The 14,988-nt window shown below is 39.7% G+C and overlaps 1 protein-coding gene across 1 annotated transcript in view; it reads left to right on the forward strand.

Annotated features, from left to right (window-relative positions):
* akt3a (v-akt murine thymoma viral oncogene homolog 3a) overlaps positions 1–14,988 on the forward strand; it is a 400,245-nt gene that overhangs the window by 145,923 nt on the left and 239,334 nt on the right. The gene's annotated exons all lie outside the window — the stretch shown is intronic.

Consider the following 14,988-nt stretch of genomic DNA (forward strand, 5'->3'; position numbering starts at 1 on the left):
CATATCTGCATGGGCTTTCTCTACGTGCTCTAATTTCCTCCTAGTTTCAATGGACATACAGGTTAGGTCAATTGGCAACACTAAATAGGCCCGTGTGTGTGTGTGTACTCGCCCTGCGATGGATTGACACCCTGTCTACAGTTTGTCCCTGCCTTACACCCTATGCTATATGGGATAGATTCCAGCACTCCCTACAACCCTGGTCTGGATTAAGCAGGTTAGAAACTGACATGACATGACCTTTATTCTTCAAGACAACGTACAAAGCAAGTTACAGTGGATACAAGATAATGTATTGTAATTTAAGTTAGGCATTAAAAGCATCAGAGAATAAGATAAAAGCAGAGCAAGAGAGGGTGTCGCACTACTACTATATAATTATACCTACAACTAGACTAAGACAAAAAACAATTCCTTAAACTGTGTCAGTACAACAGCAGCTATTCTGTGAAAGAGACACTAAGTAGTTCCAAAATATTTAATGAAAAGGTGCGTCTTGAAAGGATGCCTAAAGATGACTAAGTTGCAGTTTGAATAGCCTAAGGGTGATCATTCCACAGCTTTGGAGCAGAATTGTCCCTGCCTTGTACTCGGTGCTCCCCAAACTGGAAAACGTTCAAGCAGTTAGGAGAATTTTGAAACTCCGCACAGACAGTGGCTGGCTTTAGAATTGTCTACCATGTCACCCCTGAACTGGACAAGTGAGTTAAAAGATAGATAGATGGATTGATATGATTTGGGCTGCAACCTTCTGGCACTCTGTGGATGAAAAGGAGGGAGCTTTTCAGACGAGACAGTGTGCACTACTGGAGCAGCTTTGCTGCTAAACCCTTCAAAGGAGGCCGATGGATTTATGATTTTCTATTGTTTCATTACTGTGTTATACTCTCCTGAGGTCATTAGTCCACTCTCCCTGACTTAGGAGGGATTTAAAATAAGTAAAAGTATTTCATTCTAACTTACTTCTTAAAATGTACTCATGACCTCAACACATTGCTTTGTATTGTATTCTTTGTCTTTATTTTTCCACTGGTGCTCAGTGTGAAAGGTGCTACGTAAAGTAAGACTAAATGAGCGAAATCTAGTAAGAGATTGAGGTCACCCCTATCCCTGCCCCAGCTGGATGTCGCTTTGTTTTTATTGGCTGTAGTCTGCTAATAAGCTCTTAGGTGCAGAAAGCCTGGACGTTTCACTTATAGAACAATGCAAGCTAAGCCCAAGTAAGCTTGTTTGCTCAGCCAAGGCAGCTTTGAGTAAATAAGCAAAAGAATAAGCGGCATAAGCCTTTGGTGGCGAAACCTAATGGCAAGCTTCCACTCAAACTCAGTGTGCCTTTATTTATTTATTTGTTTGTTTTAAACCATTTACTTGTTTTCAGGATGTGGCAAACAGCAAGAAGAGCCTACACCATCACCTTTGCACTTAAGAATTTAAGGCTCTTTGTCAAGACCTGTGATTTTCACTTTCCTGAACTTGAACTGTGCAATATAAAGCAGCATTCCAAATTTGTTTGGAATCATCTCACTGCATTGTCTATGCCTTAAAAGTGTTTGTTTTTGGGCAAGTTTTGATTTGAACTCATTTTGGATAAAAGCATGTGATAACCTAATACAATCTATGGGGCCCGTAGCTATTTAGCTTATGATCAGACTCTAGCCAAGATGTCCTGGGTGTTTTTCTCTCTTTCCCACTCTCCCTGCTGTGGGAAAAACTTTCCTCTGTTTTCGAAAATGTTATTCACAGCGACCAGATGAAAAATGCAAAATGGTTCTTTATTTGCACATTGATATGCACAAAAAAGTCTCAGTCTGTGGAGTGAGCAATCAAGAAAACAGCTCATTCCCTTTTATACTTTATTTATTACCATTACCTTATCTAATACATCACATCATCTAATCTATCTATACTAATAAAAGGCAAAGCCCTCACGGACTCATCACTAATTCTCCAACTTCCCGTGTAGGTAGAAGGCTGAAATTTGGCAGGCTCATTCCTTACAGCTTCCTTACAAAAGTTGGGCAGGTTTCATTTCGAAATTCTACGCGTAACGGTCATAACGGTTGACAACATTCACCATGTTGAACTTTCTTATTTATGGCCCCATCTTCACGAAAATTGGTAGGCGGCTTCCATGCGCTAACCGAAACCAATGTTCATACTTATTTCGGTAGTATGATGCCACTGTCGGCTGCCATATTGAACTTTCCAAAGGTCTTTGTTACTTATGGGCCCATCTTCAAGAAATTTGGTGCACGGGTTCCCAACGCTAACTGAATCCTACTTACGTACATATATACGTCCATAGCCTGCAGCTCGGTCACCGTGTGAGGCAGCGTTGGATCCCCCATCCCAACGCCTCCCATGTTGTTGGCTGCCTGCCTATATAAGGCCGTCCGTCGCTCCAGTCTCTACATTCTCTTTCTTGCTTCGCCACGGGATTCACGTCTCCCTGCTGCTACCTACAGCCTTTTTATTTAATCCACGGCTTCTCCGCTGTTTTATTGTTCGTTTATTACGATTATAGTTAATATTTAGGTATTTTAGACTTACTTTACATTGTTCAGGTACCCATTTCCTTTATTGTTCTAACCGTACCCCCATTAACATGTCTATCGAGGTGATCGCCATCGATCAAAGAACTGTCACTAACCGAGTGGTTTCCATGCCCGGAGATGGCACCTACCTTTTCCATTCTCTTTGTTACATATTGCACGGCCATATCAGGCTCACTTTTGATATCTGGAGGAACATTGTGTCTTATATGTATTGAATGACTGGGACAGGTTCAAGGTGTGGACTGATGACGGTACAGGAGATAATTAGACTACACAGGAGCACTAGAAGAGTGAAATGCTTAAGCCCTTCACCTATGGTTCTGCATGTGAGTTGATGGCTGCCGCTGAATTGTTCGGTTGTCGCTTTCAAGTGTACCGAAATGGCCAAATATTTTACACCTTTCGACAACTGCCAGTGCCTCTTAAACATCTTAGATTCACAGGTGACGATTTGGGTAGTGGACACTTTGATGTTTATGAATGTTTAAACTCTCAATAGCTGGATGTGAAGTTATTGATGAAACCGGTTGTATACTTACAACGCTTGACAGATGCCGAATGTCACTTCAACACAAGTCCTGCAAATACCGTCATAATTGAAACAAACCATGAAACTCAAACCGATTATGACAGCAGCAATTCAAGCTGTGAGATCTGAAGCAAGATTACTGTTCACATGGCCAACTGTACGTTACATGCTCAAGAGTTAGCTCAGCGAACAGCTTGGTCATATTACAACCGGAGGGCCGAACTCCCAATGTGGTATACAAAGAGATCCTTAACAAATAATTATTGGTATATTTTCCCTCAGTTTAAAAAGGTTTAATTTTTTTCATAAAAATTTTAAGGCAGTACTTCGCCACTGCGAAGCGCGGGTATTTTGCTAGTACTTAATAAGAATTATATCATCTTAGCCAATCAACTACAGCCACCAGTAACTTCACATACATGTCGATTCTTCCATTATTCTGAACATTGCTTCGTTAATAGAGGTGCCCTACGGGTTTTCCCATTGATCTTATCACTGCTTCATAATAGGGGTGTTTGGCCTTCTCACTAGTTTGTCCTCATTTTTAAGGGGGTGTTCATTACACATCTGCTTTATTTTAACCTTCACAACTATCTTGGTGGCTTCTCTAGGTAAGGCAAAAGCCTCGTGCCCGCCCAAGCTTTAAGCTATGTTTAGTTAACTCTTTAGTTATCTTCAGTTCTTTTCCTTATGCTTTTAATAATCTATTGTTACAACTTCGTTTAAGTATATGCTTATATTTAGTGGTTTATCCTTTAATGATCTCTTGGGCACAGCCATCAGCAGTGTGTCTGTCTGCTTAGAGAGTGTCGCCCTCGTCGAGAGGTTTGCTTACCTCGGCAGTGACATCCATGTTTCTGCTGACTCTTCCTATGAAGTCAGTAGACGGATAGGGAGAGCATGGGGGGGTCATGAGGTCACTGGAAAGGGGTGTGTGGCGCTCCTGATATCTCTGCAAATGGACAACTGTCCAAGTCTTTAGAGTCCTGGTGCTTCCTGTCTTGCTACGTATATGGTTGTGAGGCATGGATGCTATCCAGTGACCTGAGACGAAGACTGGACTCCTTTGGTACTGTCTCTCTCCGGAAAATGATTGGGTACCATTGGTTTGACTTTGTGTTGCACATGGAGTCCCGCATGAGGCACATGACCTGCATTGTGAGGGAGCATCAGTTACGGCACTATGGTCATGTGGCACGTCTCCCCGAGGGTGATCTAGCTCATAAGATCCCCATTGTTGAGGACCGGAGTAGCTGGACCAGGCCAACACCTGGCTGCGGCAGATAGATGGTCATTTCTGGAGAGTGGGACTGGACCATGTGTCTGCCTGGAGGGTTGTCAACCGGAATCCTGAGTTGTTTCGTCGTGTAGTGGGTGCGGCAACACACTATACCAGTGCATGCTCCCCAACTTGACTTGACTTATATTAAATTGTGAAAATGATTATGTATTAATTAAAAATATTTGATTAAAATTCTATACCACATATAGTTGTTATTTGCACAGTCTCAGCTACTCTTACTGGCATCCATCACTAGTCATCTTCTTGCATGATCACTCAGTTTTTTTGGGATGGCCCACTCTAGAACTCTGCAGTTTCTTGTCTCAACCCCATTGCTTGCCAATTATGGGATTTGTTGTTTAGTTTTTTGACTTGTTGGTGCTTTCATTTTTCCATATTCATTAATTCTTACAGTGTAATATAGATTTATTCCCCCAAATTATTATGTAAATGATTTGTGCACTGGATAAGTCGTTCAGTTTTTTTCCTCTCATCCATTTCTTTCCATAGATGGTATTTAAATAGATACTTCAAGATGAACACACGATTGTGTAAAATAGGACAATGTTAGATGGTAAGCTGTTAAATCCTTTGTCATTTCAAGTTAAGTGGCTTTATTGTCACGCTGTCCATACACAGCATTGTGGCATACAGTGGCACAAAGTAACGTTCCCTAAGACCAGGGTGCAACATATACATGAACACCGGACAGTTGAAAGAAAGGTAAAGAAATATACTATACTGTAAATAAATAATGAATACATAAGTGAATAGACAGAACTTTATTTGTCCCCAGTTGTATTCTTGACACATTTTTGCTGAATAAATTGTTGGCTAAAAGTACTTAGTGTGTTAGACAGAGGATGTGCAGCATTGTTCATAATGACACTCAGTTTACAATAATAAAAAACAAAAGTAGTAGCAAGTGTAATGAATATAATGCATATAAATGAGCTACTAGGAACAGATTTGAGGGCCTGGGGGGCAGCACAGGGTCACGAGGGTAGAAGATATTGCAGAAGTTGGCTCAGATGCATCAGTACCCTGTGCCAGGTGGAAGTGGGATAAAGAGACCGTGAGAAAGGTGGAAGCCATCCTTCACAATGCTGTAGACATTGCAGACACAAAGCTTTATAAAGTTGTCTTTAACGGAGGGCAGAGAGATCCCGATTATCTATTCCACTGTAGTCTGTTGTAGAACCTCATGGTCAGAGACACTGCAGTTCACAAACCAGACAGTGATGCAGCTGACCAGAATGCTCTTCAAGGTGTCCCTGTAGAATGCAGTGAGAATGAAGGAGGTAGCCTTGTCCTCTTCAGCTGCTCAAGGAAGTAGAGGTGCTGCTGCACCTTCTTGGCTGTGGATGTGGTGTTAATTGACCAAGTAAGTGCACAACAAGGAATTTGGTGCTCACGACCAGTTCTACTGCACATTGTGCGTTTTTGTGCAAACAGCATGGGCCTTCCAGATGTCGTCAACCTTCTCTTTGACCTTGTCAAGACAGACTGTTACTCTTGTGACAATTGGCAGACTGGTTCATGTCCATTCTGTAAGCTGACTCATCCCCATTGCTGAGGAGACCCTGTGCCATTGTGTCATCTGCAGACTTCATGTTCATTGCCAATTATTAGTAGTGGAGTTAGTTTTTTGTGGCCGCAGAGTCAATGATGAACAGCAGTGCAGCAAGGAGCCTCAGCACAACACCATGCAGATTTTATGTGGTGATCAATGCTGCCAATCCACACTTGCCTGAGTTTGCCAGTTTGCAAGTCTAAAATTCCAGTTGCAGTGGGTGATACTAAGTTCCATGTATTAAGAGATTGGTGGTTTACTTTAATGGTACAACAATATTAAATAAAACATAATCTGTAAACCATGTGCTGGCATAGCAGTTTCTTTCTTGGTGCCTCAGGATGGTATTAAGTGCATGGCATATGGTTTCGTCTGTAAACGGGTTGTGGCAATACATGAACTGCACCTGCTCCAAATTATAATGAATAGAGTTTAAAGTGTCCCAGCCCCAGTCTGTCAAAGCATTTAATCACACTGGAAGTAAATGCTACTGGTCAGTAATCGTTCATAGAGCCCGTGTTTGCTTTCTTTGGTACACAGATAATAGAGGTCAGTTTTTTTTATTTTTATTTTTAACAGAGTCAACCAGGCAGGTAGATAATTTTTCTTCATTGTTATTTGTTTTTAAACATACTACAGCCACTGTATAAAATAAATATATATTATATTTTTGCTATTCTGTCAAAAAAAAAAAAGAGGATAAAGGTTAAGAAGGTCAAAACTGCTGAGCTGTGCTTGCAGAGGCTGAAGAGCAGCTCTACATTTGGAGTGTCCCTTTAGGGGTGCTGGCCTCCGCGTGCGGGATCCGGTCAGTGGAGGAGCCTTTTGGCCACGTCCCCCAGCTCTCGTTATACTGGCGAGTAGGAGGCCACACATACTGAGTGCTGGAGGGCAGGTCAGTAAGGGTATACCACTCAGCCCTCAGGAAGCAGTATGTGGTCAGGTGCTGGGAATAAGAGTTTGCTGCACTTGAACTGCAGAAGAAACAATTTAATGTTTTACTGTTTAAAGTGCTAGTAATACAAATTCAGCCTTTACCACACCAAGGGTAAGAAATGCAAACTGATCAAAAAGGTTATCTCCATTGGAGTACCAGATCCCTAAGCATATCTGAAAGTGAAATCTAGTAGACAAAACTAAAAACTAGTTTTCAGATTGATTTATCTGGAAATAATAAAATGTTTTGCCAGATTTCGTATTCCATTAATGAAGGATATAGCACAACTAAGGCTGCAACAAATCATTTTTTAATAATCAATTAGTTGGACAAATATTTGAATGAATAATCGATTCATAAAATTATGGCTTGTAAATATCAGAACCTGTACCTACAGCTCAATATTAAAGTCTGTATTGCTAAGGATAGATAGATGTACTTTATTTATATATATATATATATATATATATATATATATATATATATATATATATATATATATATATATATATATATTATATTATATTATATATATATATATAATATTATATTATATTATATATATATATATATATAATATTATATATTATATATTATATATATTATATTATATATTATATATATTATATATATTATATATATATATATTATATATATATATATATACACACACAGTAAAGATATATACTCTCAGATAAGTCAGGACTTCATTTTACAGTATAATTTCTGGTATTTTATAATGTTGCTCATATATGTTGCAGAAAACTCACGCTATTGGTCCAAGAGATTATGATATGCCCACCTGAGAGAATAACCATGGAGCATACTGCCTTTTTTTTTTTTTGTGTGTGTATTGTGCCTACGTAAACTTACGGTAAGACCCAAACTATTCCGAAGCGACGTTTGCACAGATTTGTGTTTTTTTTGTATCTCGCACCCACATACACCTTTATCGAAAGAGCTTCGCTTATTTACGATGGAGCATTCAATCAGAAGAAAATATGAAGCTGTTTAAATGGTGTTGAAGTAGTGAAAGAAATTGGAAACTGCACTGCTGCAACAAAATTCGATGCATCTGAGAAACTGGTGCGAGATTGGAGGAGGCTAAAAGATGTTGTTTCATTTTTGAACAAGTGTATAAGTCTGGGTCTGATTTTATGATCAATTTTTCTGGTTTTGAGTTTATATGTATACGTGTATATACATATACATGTGTGTACGTGTACACGTGTATGTGTGTATATGTGCATAAGTGTATGTGTGTATATATATATATATATATATATAGATATAGATATATATAGATATAGATATATATATATATATATATAGATATATTGATTTATAGATATATAGATATATAGATAGATATATAGATAGATATTTAGATATAGATATATATATATATATATATAGATATATAGATATATAGATGTGTTAACATATGTACATTTTTCTGCATTACATCTGTATAAAATATGATGGTTATATGTGTATAAAATATGACATAATGATACCTCATAAGCAGACCACAGTGATGCAGTAAATATTACTAGACCTTAACTGCTGCCTGTGCCATGTGACTGAAGAAAATACACATTTGGTGTAATTTATTGAATAAATAAAGTTATCCAACCCAAAAGAAGAAGCACCTGTTTTTAAGATCGGTCCTGGCCATTGGATTTAACGGCTTTAAATAGTGGATGGATGAAATCCGAGAGCTCATTGACACACTTTGTATTTTGCAGCTTTTGGCTCAGCCCTTTTAGCTGTTTCTCATTGGCTGATAACCATCAGGCTGCATTACTGCACAAAGCTTTTATTGGTTTGTTCATCATTTCATTTTATTGTATAAACCCTACCTCCCCACCCCATCATTTGTCTGTTATATCTATTAATTTGTTCCTCCAGCCAAGTTGGAGAAATCTGTGTCAGTTTATATTTGTAGTTATCTTTCCATAAGGACTGGCCCTTTCTAATTTGCCTCCTTGCTGACTATGAAGCTGAGTGAGTGATCGTTGCGGAAGCTTTTAGCACATTGCTGGTGAATTCTGACTTCCCCTGAATGTCCCTAATTGACCCTGCAACAGCTACTTAGAAACATAGCATATCCCTAGCTCTGTGATTGTGAAGTGTATTCACTTAGATATCAAGTGGCAACCTGGCAGCAACAAAGGGCCGGGTGGTGTTTTTATGATGATGTCTAATCAGGATAAAAGCTCCAGATATTGGTCTATTGTTTAATTTTGGCAAATCCACACACACTAGCTATGAACTGTAGATGCAGAGGGGGACAGAAGGGGTGTGCTTCATGGCCGGATGTTTCCTAATGCATCTGCTTTTAAACTGCCTGCCTCCTTTCAAGTACTTCACACAATAGCAGCTGTTAGTTATGGTAGAGTGGGAAAATAATAGAACATCTTGTTGAATTTAGTGGGCTGCATCAGCTATCTAGTGCTGCAGAGGTGGCCGAGGCAAAAACGTCAATATCAAGTGCATGGGTGTGAAGCGCATCGCTAAAGATTATTCTGTGCTAAAGAGCCAGCATTCCCAATCAGAATAAGTTTCTCCTTTCTTGACAATTGTTTGGATGTTTGCTGCTGTCACATGCAGTACATAACAAGGTCATTATGCAGAATATCATCAGGGTTCAGTATTGGATAGTGGATTGCACCTTCACAGATGACTGCTAATTTTATCTTAGAAGAATATATAATACAGATAATATCTTAAAAGGAGAAAATAAGATTCCCGGGTTGTTCTTGGGATTAATAAAGTATCCTATCTATTATCCTCTCTATCTCTCTATCTCTCTATCTATCTATCTATCTATCTATCATTGTTTGCTTGCGCTGAGCAAAATTTTCTGCTTTTTCATTATTTTCAGTTTGTGTCTCTTTGACAATGTACTTTGTAGGAGTTTTAAAGCACACCAATAAAGAAGGCCAGTGATCTATACACTGATACAAATATGTTTGATTAATACACAAACATAAGAAGAATAATAATTCTGAGTGGTGGCTCTGAGGTTAGGGATCTGCACTGTTAATCTGGAGGTTGCCGGTTCAAATCCCGTAAATGCCAAAAGTGACTCTACTCCATCGGGCCGTTGAGCAAGGCCCTTGACCTGCAATTGCTCCGTCCTGGGTCTGACGTTAATCTGCAAACAGGTTCTCCAACCTGCAGGAAAAAACAGACTTGGCACTGCAGCCACCATAAAAAAAAAAAAAAAAAACCTCCCACTGGTTCCATTCCATCTGAGCTGGTGTGGTGCCGAGGTGTCACCTGTTGCATGGCTGCACTTGAGTCCTAATCTGGGATCCCGAGTTGATTTCTCATGTGGTGTGTGCGGCAATGTGCTGTATCAACGCATGCTCCAAACCTCTGTCTTTACAATAATATTGCGCTTTTCTGCCTACTCCTAGTGCTTTAGTGAGTGGGGATTCCCTCTGGGGAACCACTTCAACCACCACTAATGTGTAGCACCCACGGCAGCCATTATTGCACCAGCCCACTCGGCACACATTAGCTGTTATGTAGTGAAGTAGTGAGAGAGAGAGTTAGAGACAAGGGATGATTAGGGGGCCAGAATGACTAGGCCTTGGTGGGCAACTTAGCCAGGACATTGGGATACACCCTACTCTTTACAAAGGATGCCCAGGGACCTTTAGTGACCACAGAGAGTCAGGACCTCAGCTTTACATCTCATCCAAAATGTAGCGTTATATTTACAGGACAGTGTCCCTGTCACTGGACTGCGGCATTGGTATTAACACACAGATCACGGGGTAAGCGGCCCCTGCTGGCCTCACCAACACCTTTTCCATCTGCAACCCAAGCTTTTTCCTAGATGGTCTCCCATCCAAGTACTGGCCTGGATAACCTCTGCTGAATCACGTTGGTATGGATGCTGGCCATAATGATGAAAGCAAAAAGCATTATATGTGGTCATCCTCAAATATACGTTCTGGTAAGCTTCTTAAGCAGAGCATTCTGGCACTTTCCTCAGGACGAGCATGGTGGTCTATATTTGAGTGTGTCCTGAGATGCACTAGAAGTCCATCTGTGTTAGGTTTGTGTTGAGCTTTCCATGGCCTTGACCTATAAATTAGTATGTGTATAGTTATATTCTGTCTGTCCTATATAAATGCATGTGTGTTCAGTATGTATTTATAAAGTATATAACAGAAGCGGCATAACTACCGTATATCTAGTACTGTATATACAGTGTACATATAGAAAATAGTTAAGTGTCTCGTAGCTTTAAGGACTGTCTGAGCAGAGTCTGCATGTCCTCTCAGTCTCGGCTTCCTTGACGACTTTACACTGGCCCTGTATCCACCTTCCAGCAGGCATGCTGTTAAAATGTTCCTGTACAGATTGTTCTTGGTATGGCCCTGACACCAGAGGTTAAGACACTGGTGGTGTTAAAATGCCACTCCTTTCCAGGATCAAGTTAAGTGTAACATTAAGAGGGTAAGTTGGAACTTTTTGCTAAACTGGAAGGTCGATAGAGAAACCAAGCTGCTGAGGAGATAGACAGACAAACTGAGATGAAGCAGGCAGAAAAGCCACTCCATTAGATGATCTGGGTTTGCATTAGTATTTGTGTTTCCTTGGTCATGTGCCCCTGCTAGTGTGTGTGTATGTATAATATATAATTTTTTATATATACAGTGATACCTTGGTAAACGTCCTGTTTGGACATGAAAAATTTTGCTTGGTATACGGCCTTTGTTTGGAATACGACTTGCGTGCTACAATCGTTTACCTCTCTCTCTCGAGACAAAGCCACGACTGCCCACGAGCGTCAGTACGGCAGTTGCTAGCATTCAGTGAACAAACCCGCGTGCTACCTGTTGTATATGATTGTTCAATGATGCTTTTGTCCATTGCTTTATGTTCGGGTGTTGATTGCTATGGTCTGCGTCTTTTGAGATGCATGACTGCCGGAGGGAGGGGTGTGGTTTAGAAGTCACGCTGTATGGAGAGTTGGTTAAACATGGTTCAAAATAAACAGCATTCGAAATGTTATTCTGAGTGTGTCACTACTTCAATCTAGAGAGCACTACACTACCCTTGTTTACCTCTCTCGAGACAAAGCCACGACTGCCCACGAGCATCAGTACGGCAGTTGCTAGCATTCAGTGAACAACCCGTGCTATAACTCTCTGTGAATTTTCACGTGATTTTGTGTTTTTTTGCATAAATTTGAATTGATTGTTTAAAAGTATGAAGGTGGCATGCGTATCCGGGACATGGCTGCTGCACACCGTATGCCGAGAACAACGGGATCTACGATTGTGAAAAACAAAGACATTATTAAAAAGTAAAGTGATGTTAAATTTTCATCTATTTCATCTAATTGCTTTTGTATTTATGTATTTTAGTATTAAGCAGTGTTTAAATTATTTTATTCAACACCATCAATGTATAATATGCCAATAACAATAGGATTTTTTTTCATGGGAATGGATTAATCATTTTCCCTTTATTTCTTATGGAAAAAATTCATTTGGTGTATATATATATATATATATATATATATATATGTATATGTATGTATATGTATATATATATATATATATATATATATATATGTATATGTATATATATATATGTGTGTATATATATATATATATATATATATATATATATATATTTATATATATATATATATATATAGAGATATATATATATATATATAGAGATATATATATATATATATATATATAGAGATATATATATATATAGAGATATATATATATAGATATAAGAGCTAGATATAGATATTAATTATACCTGGTAGGTAACCACCCATACAGTCGGATCGAGACTCAGACTACGGATGCTATGAATATATATATATAATATATTCCTGATTATTACATAGTTAAACCCAATGCTGTTAAGTTGATAGGCCATTCCCACAGCACTTCTGTGGTCCACTCGTATGTTTTAAAAGTTGGAGGGGGAAAAAAACATCCAGGAGGCAGAGGTTCATTTGATGGAGTATTGACTCCCCCTTTTAACATAACTGTGTTACATTTTGGGCAGCATGGAGGCGCGCAGAAATAGCTTGACTGTCTCACAGTAAGGAGACCAGGGTTCATGCCCTGTGTCCTCCCTGTGTGGAGCTTGCGTGTTCTCCCCATGTCTGCGTTGGTCTCCTCCCACAGTTTTTTAGGTTAGGTGGAATGGCCATGTTAATGGCCATGTTAAACTGGCCCCTGATGTGTGCATGTTTGATCTCCCATGGATAGGAAATGGATGGATGTTCTGTTGTTTTTATCTGTTTGTAGGGTATGCATGTGTATTTTGTTGTTACCATTTTATTTGCATCCCAAACAATTTGCCCTGGCGTGAATTCTTACTAACTTTGTGCCTTTCTCTGACAGCAGATCGACTTAGCTGCCCTGAACTCGTTTCACATGCATTGAAGAAAAGATCTTACACCGTTTAGGGAAGTTTGTGTGTATTTTCTGTGAACTAAGCACTGCTATAGTTGTTGGTATAAACACAACGTGACCACAGATAAATAAGTTTCACTTCTGTCTGGTCCGAAGTGCTCGGTGTGCATCATCAAACTGACTACTATTGGAGGACTGAGGGCAGCAGCAGGTGATTCCTCTTCCTTTTTCAACATGAATTGAAAAACACCAGAAGGTAAACATGTTGTGACTGATTTGCCCTTGTGGTTTTTATTACTAACCCGATAAGGTGCTTGCACTTAAGAAAAAACATGACAACCATAAAACTTCAATGGCAATTGTAAACAGAGGATGTTTACTGTGAAACCGGCCTCTCTGTTTCGTTTTTGCTCTGTCTGGTGAACCTAAGATTGTCACATCATGTATGCATTGCATTATCCTGTATATTTCCTTCCCATATTCTTTTAAGAGAAGATTTCTTGTGAAAATCCAGGGTTAATCTTAAATAAAGCTCAAAATTCAAGGGCCTTTCTTTTCTGTCTGAGTGCATGTGACTTCCTAGCAGGATGTTATTTTAAGAGTAGTCAATCAGAAAAGAAAAAATGTAAAGCTTTCAGTTCTCTCCTAACACAAAAATCCAGTTTATAAATCCCAGCATATATCCCAGTGCTCATCACACCCAGTGCCCTCCATAAAGTTTGTCAGAAAGACACATTTTTCCTTGATGTACCCCACTGCTCCACAGTTTTAAATTTGTGATTGAAGTGTAAATTTCAGACTTTCATTTAAGGGGATTTGCAGACATTTGCAGACATACCACTTTTTCTATGTGGTCTCCCCACTTCAGGGCAGCAGAATGTTTGGGACACAGCAATGGCGGGTCTGTTAAAGCCGTTGTCATATTTAGGACTTTGTCGCATATCTCTTGCATGTAATGACTGCTTGTTTGCAAATCATAGACATCACCAGGTGCTGAAGGTCTTCTCTGGTGATGCTCTGCCAAGCCTCTAATGCTGCCACCTTCACCTCTTGCCTTTTTCAGGCCCTTAAGTTTTCTCTTCAGCATATGGAAGGCCTGCCCAGTGGAAATGAAGTCGGGTGACTGGCTTGGCCAATCAAAGGATTTTCAATTGTTTTGCTTTGCCTCAGCACAATGTCTGGTCATTATCATGTTGTAGAATGAAGTGTCATCCAGTGAGTTTGGAAGCATTTGTTGGAATTTGAGCAGATCAGATGTTTCTCCAAACCTCAGAATTCATTGTGTCACAGCCGTCAGCTCAGTGAAGAACAGTGTGCCAGGACCTGTGGCAACCATACATGCCCAAGCCACAACACCCTCACCACACCAGATGAGACGATATGCTTGGATCTCGGGCAGTTCCTTGTCGTCTCCACACTTTACTCTTCCCAGCACTCTGATCAGGTTCACCTTTGTCTTGTCTGACCACAAGACCTTTCTCCAGAATTCTGCAGGCTCTCTGAAGTCCTTTTTCCCAAAATGTAATCTATCCATCCTATTTTTGTGGTTTACATCTTTCAGTGTGGCCTCCTCGGTGTTTCTGTTCATGAATTCTTCTACTGATAGTCGTCTCTGACACGTCCACATCGGCCCCCTAAAGACTGTGTATGATCTGTCGGACAGGTGTTTGGGGCTTTTTCCTGACCATAGTGAGGATTCTTC

Source organism: Polypterus senegalus, chromosome 16 (assembly GCF_016835505.1).
Source record: "Polypterus senegalus isolate Bchr_013 chromosome 16, ASM1683550v1, whole genome shotgun sequence".
NCBI classification, from domain to species: domain Eukaryota; kingdom Metazoa; phylum Chordata; class Cladistia; order Polypteriformes; family Polypteridae; genus Polypterus; species Polypterus senegalus.